This window comes from Lactuca virosa, chromosome 6 (assembly GCF_052849685.1).
Source record: "Lactuca virosa cultivar CGN04683 chromosome 6, Lactuca_virosa_CGN04683_v6, whole genome shotgun sequence".
Lineage (NCBI taxonomy): Eukaryota > Viridiplantae > Streptophyta > Magnoliopsida > Asterales > Asteraceae > Lactuca > Lactuca virosa.
Window position 1 is genome coordinate 89,874,750 of NC_136431.1, and position 9,870 is coordinate 89,884,619.

Sequence of the window (9,870 nt, forward strand, 5' to 3'; positions counted from 1 at the left end):
TACCATTGGGTCAACCGAGTTGACTATGGCCGATCCCTTTCCATTGGAAAGAGAGAGCTTTACTGGATATCCAATGTCATCATTGTCAATGTCCATAGCGTTTTAGGAAGTTGATCTTAGCAAATATATAAGATCATTAAGGGTCTTGTCTTAGTCTGTTTCATAGGATTCCCAAAAGAACTCACTATATGACTTAGAAAGTAGTTGAGCCACCAACTTTCTCAAGACTTTGACACCCAACTCTCCCGGCTTGTCAATATGTGACTACATCTCCAAGATGTGATCACACCTAGACCTTGCCTTGCCAATAGGGCTTGAGTGACCTTAAACTTTTTAGGAACTTGTGGGTTAGGGAGAATAATTGGAGGAGGTGAAAGAAGTATGATATCCATGGGATATCATCTTCATTTAGGAAAGCTTGTTTCAAGAGATTTGGGAAGATCATAAATGTCTAGACCAGACATCTTTTTTGGGAGATATTCAAGATAGTTGATTTAAAGTCCTTAATATGACACCCAATATGAAATATTAAGGCTAGGACCCAACAAACTATTTTATAACTTAGAAGAGGGATGCCGTAATCCAAGCTATAAAATATTTGAAGGTAGGTGAATGACGATTCACCAATTTCCACCATGAAAAACGAAATAATTTATTAGGTTTTAATTGGATTTGAAAGTCCTAGATCTTTGAGATTCATTGAACTGTTCAAAGGCATGTTTCAATCTCGAGTGTGCCCTTCAGGTTTTGTGACTGGGATGTCGAGGATCACAAAACAAGGTGTGAATAACCATGCAAATATACTTGGTACCCTTAATATTTACCCCTTAATCAGTGTGCCGGTTAACCACACACGCTCCACCGATACTATGATAAATATTAAGTTACCCTTTGCCTACCTTGTTAAGTCCAGGTTAGTGTGCCGGTTAACCACACACGCTCCACTAACGACTTAAGCAAAGTGCAAAGTGTAATTTCATGGGTTAGCACCAAATTCACATTTTCGTAAGTAACTAAGATTGGGTATTAATAAGAGTTTAGTTACTTAGTATTTATCATTAATACTTTTAATGAAAGGAGAATTATAGTCCTTGTCCTACCCGTTCGGCTAACGACCCTCCACCAGTCAAGGAAGCAGTGGGTGAGAGTGGACACCCATTAAACTGCAATTTTATAGGCAGTAACCTTATACCCCCCTTATAGACCGGCTTCGTGAATGAGGCCTACTAACGGTAAGACTGACTTTACTCTTATACATATATATAAATATTATTAACTTATAATATTATAAAGTATAAGGGTTGAATTTTAACTTTTAAAATTCTAAGGGCTAACTTGGAATTAAAGTATTCATTAATGAAAACTTTTCAAATTCCAAAACTTGAGGGCAAGTTTTGAAACTATTCAAAACTAATTAATTCCATAACTTATGAGTTTAAAGTAGTTTTAATTAAAAAAAAAAAAAAACTCTTCAAGTTCCATAACTTGAGGATAAGTTATGGAAGACTTTAAACTAATTAATAAAAAAAATAACTTTTTTTTATTGTAACTTATGGAACTAATTAAGGTTACACTTTTTTTTTAATTTAATGAAGAGACTCTTGAACCTCCATAACTTGAGGACAAGTTATGGAGTCATAAAACCATTTAATTAGAACTAGACTCTTCATTTTGTACCCTTTGCCAACTTTTATGAGTTTTATGATTCTTAAATGTGACTTTTCATATAACTTGAGGACAAGTTACAAAAACACACTTTGGAATCAACTCTTAGATTAAAATGGATTGAAAACAACTATTTCACACAACTTTTCTATTAATCTAAGAACCTCATAAGAACAAGATAATTCAAATCATCAATCTTCAAGAAATTAGCATGAACATACAAACTAATACAAATCTTGAAATTATGACAGTTATCTTAGAAATTGGATTAGCATGAACATTACCACATCAAAAACAAGTTTATAAGTCCAAAAACATCTTAGGGTAATGTTCCTAGTCCAATTCCAGCCAAAACAATCGAATATATGCATCCAACTCGATTTTTCAGCTACTTTTGCAAGTATAACAAGAAAACAAACCTAGGCTCTGATACCACTGTTGGGTTATGAGCATTCTAACACTCCTAAGTGTACATGCAACCCTAAATACCTTGGATCTATGTTTTCTCTATTATACATACAATTATGAACATCCAAGGTATTATCCTAATCTAGCATACAAAATAATAAATATAACAAGATAGAATACATACCTCTTTGATGTAGAATGTCTTCATGAAGCTTGAGTGCCTAGTTCCCCAAGTGTGACACCTCAAATGGTTCACACAACACCAAATACACTTGGAATAACTTGAGAGAAACTTGAACACTCCTTGAAATCGTCTAGCCCTCACACTCACACATTAGTGCACGATTTCTTGAGCCATGGGATTCTTTTATATGGTGGCTATTAGGGTTACACCATGTAACTCATAACTTTACCCATTCCTTATGCTCCATGGATTTTAACCTCCATGGAGTATCCATGGGTCACCCCATGGACTTAGTCCAACATAAGGAATCTTGGATCACAAGCCTACATATATAAGAATGAATGATTTACACAATCAACCCATATATTTAATTAGTCTCCTTTTGATCACTTAATTAATTCCAAATTAATTATTGATCAATACTAATTAAATAACCTTATTAATATATTAGAACTTATAATATATTAACCAACCTTAAGTGTTATTTCTCTCATTATAGTCTATCCAAATGCATGATGCCATGCAACCCAAATGGACCATGCCGGGTCGGGTCAAGTCTTACCAATTATAGTTATGGACTTAGACATTAATCCAACAACATTAACAAGAAACGCATAGCCCAACTCCAAAAGGATGGAGTGTTGGAATCATTTGACCTAAAATCAGATGATATGTGTGAATCTTGTCTTTTGGGAAAGATGACAAAATCACCGTTCCCAGGGTCTTGTGAAAGAGGTGAAGGTCTGTTGGATCTCATACACACAGATGTGTGTGGGCCCTTCAGATCAACTACAAGAGATGCTAATCGATTCTATGTGACTTTCACTGACGATTATAGCAGATATGGTTATATCTACTTGATCAAGCATAAGTCAGAAACCTTTGAAAAGTTCAAAGAGTTTAAGCATGAGGTCGAAAATCAATTGGGCAGGAAGATAAAGATACTTAGATCCGATAGAGGCGGGGAGTATCTTAGTATCGAGTTCAACGACTATCTGAAAGAATGTGGGATAGTCTCACAATTGACTCCTCCTAGGACACCTCAGTTAAATGGTGTAGCTGAGAGGCGTAATCGAACCTTGTTAGACATGGTCCGTTCTATGATGAGTCGTGTTTCGCTTCCTATTCACTTCTGGGGGTATGCCTTAGAGACAGCCGCCCACATCCTCAATCTTGTCCCTACAAAGAAGGTTCCCAAAACACCTCACGAAATGTGGACGGGGAAAGTTCCCTCGTTGGCACATATTAAAATCTGGGATTGTGAAGCTTTCGTAAGACGAGAGACTCACGACAAGCTAGCAGCTAGAAGTGAGAAATGTGTTTTCATTGGTTACCCAAAGCAGTCTTTTGGATATTTGTTCTACAGACCAAGTGAAAACGTGGTCTTTGTAGCACGAAGAGGAGTCTTTCTGGAGAGAGAGCTCATGTTCAAAGAGGACAGTGGGAGCACCATTGACCTTAAAGAAATTCGAGAGTCAGCCAATGAAGGAACCTTAGATGACACTAGCACTCAACCAGAGGAAACAGTTCCTGTTGAACCAGTTGATAACTCATTACCTCTTCGAAGGTCCACTAGGGTGAGTGTGCCACTTGAGTTATATGGTTTTCATATTACCTCAGAAGGTGACACATTCATAAGTGATAGGACACTAGTAAATTTAGATGAACCAGTCACTTATAAGGAAGCAATGGCAGGCCCAGAGGCTTCCAAGTGGAAAGAGGCAATGAACAGCGAGATTAAGTCCATGTATGACAACCAAGTTTGGAATTTGGTTGATAGTGCACCAGGTCGTAAGATAGTTGGGTGCAAATGGATCTTCAAGAAGAAGACAGACATGGATGGAAATGTGCACACATTCAAGGCTCGACTGGTTGCAAAAGGTTTCACTCAAACCTCAGGGGTTGACTATGATGAGACCTTCTCGCCAGTAGCTAAGATTAAATCTATTAGGATATTGCTCGCCATAGCTGCCTTTCATGACTATGAAAGCTGGCAGATGGATGTCAAGACTGCTTTCCTTAATGGGAAGTTGGCTGAGGATGTTTACATAAATCAGCCAAAGGGTTTTGTTGATGCAAAGTTTCCCAATAGAGTGTGCAAGCTTGAGAAATCCATTTATGGATTGAAACAGGCATCTCGTAGCTGGAATCTTTGCTTCCATGAGAAAGTCAAAGAGTTTGGCTTCTTTAGAAGTGAAGATGAGTTTTGTGTGTATATCAAGGCTAGTGGGAGTATAGTAACTTTTCTGGTGTTATATGTCGATGACATATTACTCATTGGTAACGACGTTCCAACCTTGAGAGATGTTAAGTCTTGGCTTGGAAAGTGTTTTGCCATGAAAGACGTTGGAGAAGCTGCCTATATTCTTGGGATAAGAATATTGAGAGATAGAAAGAAGAGACTAATTGGACTTAGTCAGAGCACATACTTGGATAAGGTACTAAAGAGGTTTAGTATGGAAAATTCCAAGAAGGGAGAGCTACCCATCCAGAGCAATACCAAATTGAGTAAGACTCAATGCCCGAGTAAAGATGTTGAAATAGATGACATGAGTCATGTACCTTATGCTTCCGCTGTCGGATCAATCATGTACGCTATGACATGTACTCGCCCTGATGTGACATTTGCTTTGAGCATGGTCAGTCGCTATCAGGGAAACCCGGGTAGAGCTCATTGGATAGCAGTATAGAACATACTCAAGTATTTGCGAAGGACAAAGGACTGGGTCCTTGTACTTGGTGGCAATGATACTTTGAGAGTAGATGGTTACAGTGATGCCAACTTTCAGACGGATAGAGATAACTTCCGTTCTCAATCGGGCTGGGTATTTTTACTAAATGGAGGAGCAGTTACTTGGAAAAGTTCCAAGCAAGATACGGTGGCTGATTCTACTTGTGAATCAGAGTACATAGCAGCGAGTGAAGCGTCGAAAGAAGCAGCTTGTTTGAGGAACTTCATCGGAGATCTCGGAGTTGTTCCAACCATCCAGGAGCCTATGGAACTGTTCTGCGATAATGAAGGAGCGGTTGCCTTGACAAAGGAACCGAGAGATCATGGTAAAACCAGACATATCGACAGAAAGTACCATTTCATCAGACATAGAGTAGAAGAAGGCCATCTTGTAGTAAAGAGGGTGTCATCTGAAGATAACCCAGCAGATCCCCTCACAAAGGGTCTAAGTAGGGCTAAGCATATTCAGCATGCTCGGAGCATAGGACTGAAAGATGATATTAGTTTTAGTAGTTAGATCAGTTTTGTTCTGAAACTTGTAACAAAATAAATGTAATTGACTTTTGGTGATTAAATAATAAAGTATTGTTTATTAGTTTGATTACTGCCTTTTGTTAATTGTTTATTATTGTGTTTCATATTTTTCATGTTTTACTTCCTGAATAATAAGATTATTCAAAACTCCACAGTCGCTCATACTTTTGGAAGTAAGTAGTGAATTAAGACTGTCATGAACTGGATTGTAGATTGTCTAAGGATAGACATGGCAATAGAATTGCTGCAACGTTCATGAGTACTCAGAAATTGAGATTTGAGTATTGGATAAACCCTCGCTCAGAGTATCACTTCATGGAATTCGTCACGAGTAATACTGAGACGATAATATCTTATAATCTTGAAACGAAGATATATGAGTTGTAATTTACAAGTCGGTCATGCATTGGTGATACGAAAACGCATCAGTAACTTGATGTTATAAAACGTATTGTCATGTATAATTTGATGAGTAAAAGATATAAGCATATGAGTCAACGTTTATTCGTTCCTTTTGCCCTAACCGGAAAAGCGATATCTGTGGGCCCCTCGATGATTTGGTGTTGACTTATGTGCTGGGCCCAGCCAGGACTAAATTGATGTGTTCAATTAGAAGTCCTACATCATCACAAATCAGGAATCAGGAAACATAGATTCTGGACAAAGAGATTGATTACATTCCATGTCTTTTGTCTAGGGATATCTAGCAGAACGAAGGATTATATGATCACTTATCTTAGGACACGTAACTGACTGGGTCAGAGTTCGACAGCAGCTTTTGGAAGCTACAATTTGCTGGTCAAATTTAGAAGGCATACTAGCAATTATAGTTACAGACTTATCCAAGTGGGAGACTGTTGGATTAGGTGTCTAAGCCCATAACTATAATTGGTATGTACTTGAATTGATAGCAGCACAGTCCTTTTGGGTTGCCCTCAACCTAGCAACTGGACAAGGAAATTATGAAAGGAGAGATATTAATTTATAAGATTAATAAATTCATATATATAAATGATTTATTAATATGTTAAAAGATTAATATATTAATTAGAAATCATTATGTTTAATTAATAGTTAGCCAGAAATTAATCAGAATTAATTTTGGGGTTAAAAGAATTAATTATAAAGTGCAGGGACTAGTTTGCAATTAACTAATAGTTGAGTGGAAGGATCCAGAACCCCCTTGGAAGGAGGTGGACGAAATCCATAGGGGAAACCCTAGAGATTTCTTCCAAGGGGTCCAGATAAGGCCCTTGGGTTTTGCTTAGGCCCTAAGCAAAGGATAATTAGGGTTTTCCCTAAACCCTAGATCCCTTAGCTATTTAAAGAGCGTCCTGGCTCACATTTTAGGCCACTCTATTCTTTGGAAGATATCTAGGCCGAAATTGCATACTCTCTCCATCCTCTCTCCTTCTAGTTTCTTTCTTGCTAGTTCTTGGGTGTGATTCCATTAGAGGCATTAAACTTGTGGTGCTAAGCTTCCAAGAAGATCAAGATCAAGATCAAGGGAATTGTCAATTGTTTGCTATAACAATTGAAAGGTATGTAACTCCTAAACCCTAGTTTACTATTTTCGAAAATAGCCTCCTTCTCTAGGGTTCTTGTTTTGCAATTCAAAGTTGTATGTTCAATAGTTAAAACATAGATCCAAAGTAGGTTGCATGTGAACTTAGGAATTGTTTTCTGGTTTATTTGTTTTACCTAAAACCCATCAAAACAAATCGGTCTTTTCCGGCCGTAAAGTAGGGGATGTCACAGTTGGTATCAGAGCATTAGTTTAAGCGAACTAGGAATTTGTAGGATTTCTAGATTTAAACTTATAATGTTAAGTAATGAATTTGAGATAAGTGTCTACTATATTTAGGAAGTATGCCTGAATAGACACGAACACTAGCTTATTTAGGGAAGATCACTAAAGTGCTTTTATGTGCTAAATGATTTATGTTATAGCTATAAAGATACCTTATATGCTATAGGATGCTATTATTTTGGATCTATGGTCTATTGCCGACTGGATCTTGAAATTTTATGTGTTCATGTTTCTAAACGTTTAACTATGATATTAGAACTGACATATAACTTTTCGAAGTGATAAGGAGAGCTATAAGTCAAAATTATCTCTATCTATATTCTCTTGTCAATACATCGAACACCTGCTTTGGTATACAAAACGTCATGGTGAAGACTCGTACCGGACTGAGCAAAGCTGATGATATTGAATGATACCTATTAGAACATATCGTAAGAGAGGTATCTTGCCTTTAGAATGCGTCTAATAAATAACATGTCTGGTGTGGGAGAAGTACGCTTTCGATTAGCAGAAAGAAAGAACTTTTGGTATAATCCCTGAAGTTATCCCATCATCTGGAATTTCCACCACCAACCAAGTTGAAGAAGAATTATTGTTGAAGATACGTATGGAAGAAGTCCTAGTAGAATCTAGGGAAATTTTTATGATTGTTTGGACACATTCATATGTGTTAAATTGGTTTTGTGATAATAACATAGTGGACTACGAGACTATACTTGGGACGAGTATGAGTAGGTGTGAAAGGTAGTAGATGCCTATACTACCCGAAGCACAGGACTCATGCTTGGATCAGGGAAATTCACAAGGTTACTAAGCCTCTAAGTAATCGAGTTATTTTTTTCATTTCCATAATTACCTTTGTTTCGGTAATGACTACGAAAATAAATATTTCGACCTTAGTATTCATATCGAATCGAGTCTAACTAATCAATGAAGTAATTTCTACGTAGCGTTCGACTTTATTTAAAAAAAATGAAGGAAAAGATAAATCGAAGTGATCAGTAGAGGTATCGTATTTGTCGTTAAGATCAAGCAGCTTGTAGCTAGAAGTGTTACATGGTAAAATGTGATTAAATCACATAAGAACATGAAGGAGATATCTTTCATGCTAAAGTATGACTCAGATAGACCTGAGTCTAACCATTGCATCATATGATGAGAGGGCATTAGATCATGACTCATCGGTATGTTACGGTAGTTGAATTAAGTACCTTAATTTAGTTTAAGCCTATTCTGGAAAGAGCAGGATTCTTCGATGGAGATCAACATCAGAAGAAAGAGTAGGTACAGAACTATCAGCGGTCAAGAGGTCTAAGAACTAGAAACTATTAGAAAAGACATGAGAGTTATGGTTATCACGTAGGATGGAAAGGTAGCATGTGAGTCATTATAAAAGCCCTGTTTTGTTGATGATTCTGGGACGTAATCATCCTAAGGGGGAGATAATTGTAACGCCCACAGATTCGGGCAAGACAATTTAGTGATAATAAGCGTTAAAAATGACTTTTTGATAGAGGATTATTTACGACAAATAATCTTAACAAAAGTTATACTATATGTGAAATTTTTTGTACATATAAAGAACGCTAAAATACGACTTCGGATGAAGAAGTTATGCTTCTTCGAAGTTTCGCGATTTAAACTGGCACGGCTCTACGTATCATAAAAAGTGAATTTTTGATAAATTACTTTTTAGCTTAGTAATATAAACGAAATTCATAGTATTCGTCAAACCGAGAGCGTGCATATAGAGAAAGTCTAAATCTGACTTTAGTAGAGGAAGTTATGATTTTTTGAAGTTCAGCGCAGCAGTACGGGCACAAAAATCAAATTTTACATCGGACTATTTTTAATACAAAGAGATCTAAATGAGAGTTGAAGATCTCATTACTAGTAATTCAACAATAAAAAGACAGTCGAAAACGGAGTCCGTACGTAGAAGTTTTGAATTTCACACGGTCATTAGTAGTGTAATCTTCTCAGACTGTTAAATTTAAGATTAGTCTAGAATTAGACAATGGGCTCAAAATAAAAGTTGTAGTACCCGAAAATACCTATGCGTGGATATAAAGAATGTCAAAAATGGAGCTCGTTTGCACAAATTGTGAATTTTTGAAGATCTGCATTTTTACCTGCATTTGCTGCAACGTGTCAGCACCAGAGGCGAACCCTTGGTGCCTACGCATGCTCACGACATGAGAGGCATGTCTCACGACGTGAGAAGCCCCTGGGCAGCCTATAAATAAAGCTGAATTTTAGTCATTTCTTCACATCTTTCCGTTCTATTCTCTCCCAAACCCCCCAAGGTCCCAAGGCCTTTCTCTAGCACTTCCTAAGTGTTAGCAGTGAAGCTCTGGAGCGCTAGAAAGCCCCAAGAAATAGTGCTTTCAATTTTAGAAGTTCTGCCCGCATAGAGTCTGGTTCTTGCTAAACCACATGTAAGTTGAGTTATGCTTACCGTGCTCTAAGTATAACTTATGTTTATGTTCATTATCATTATTATGAACCTATAAACAAGATTTATCAGTGATTCAAAGG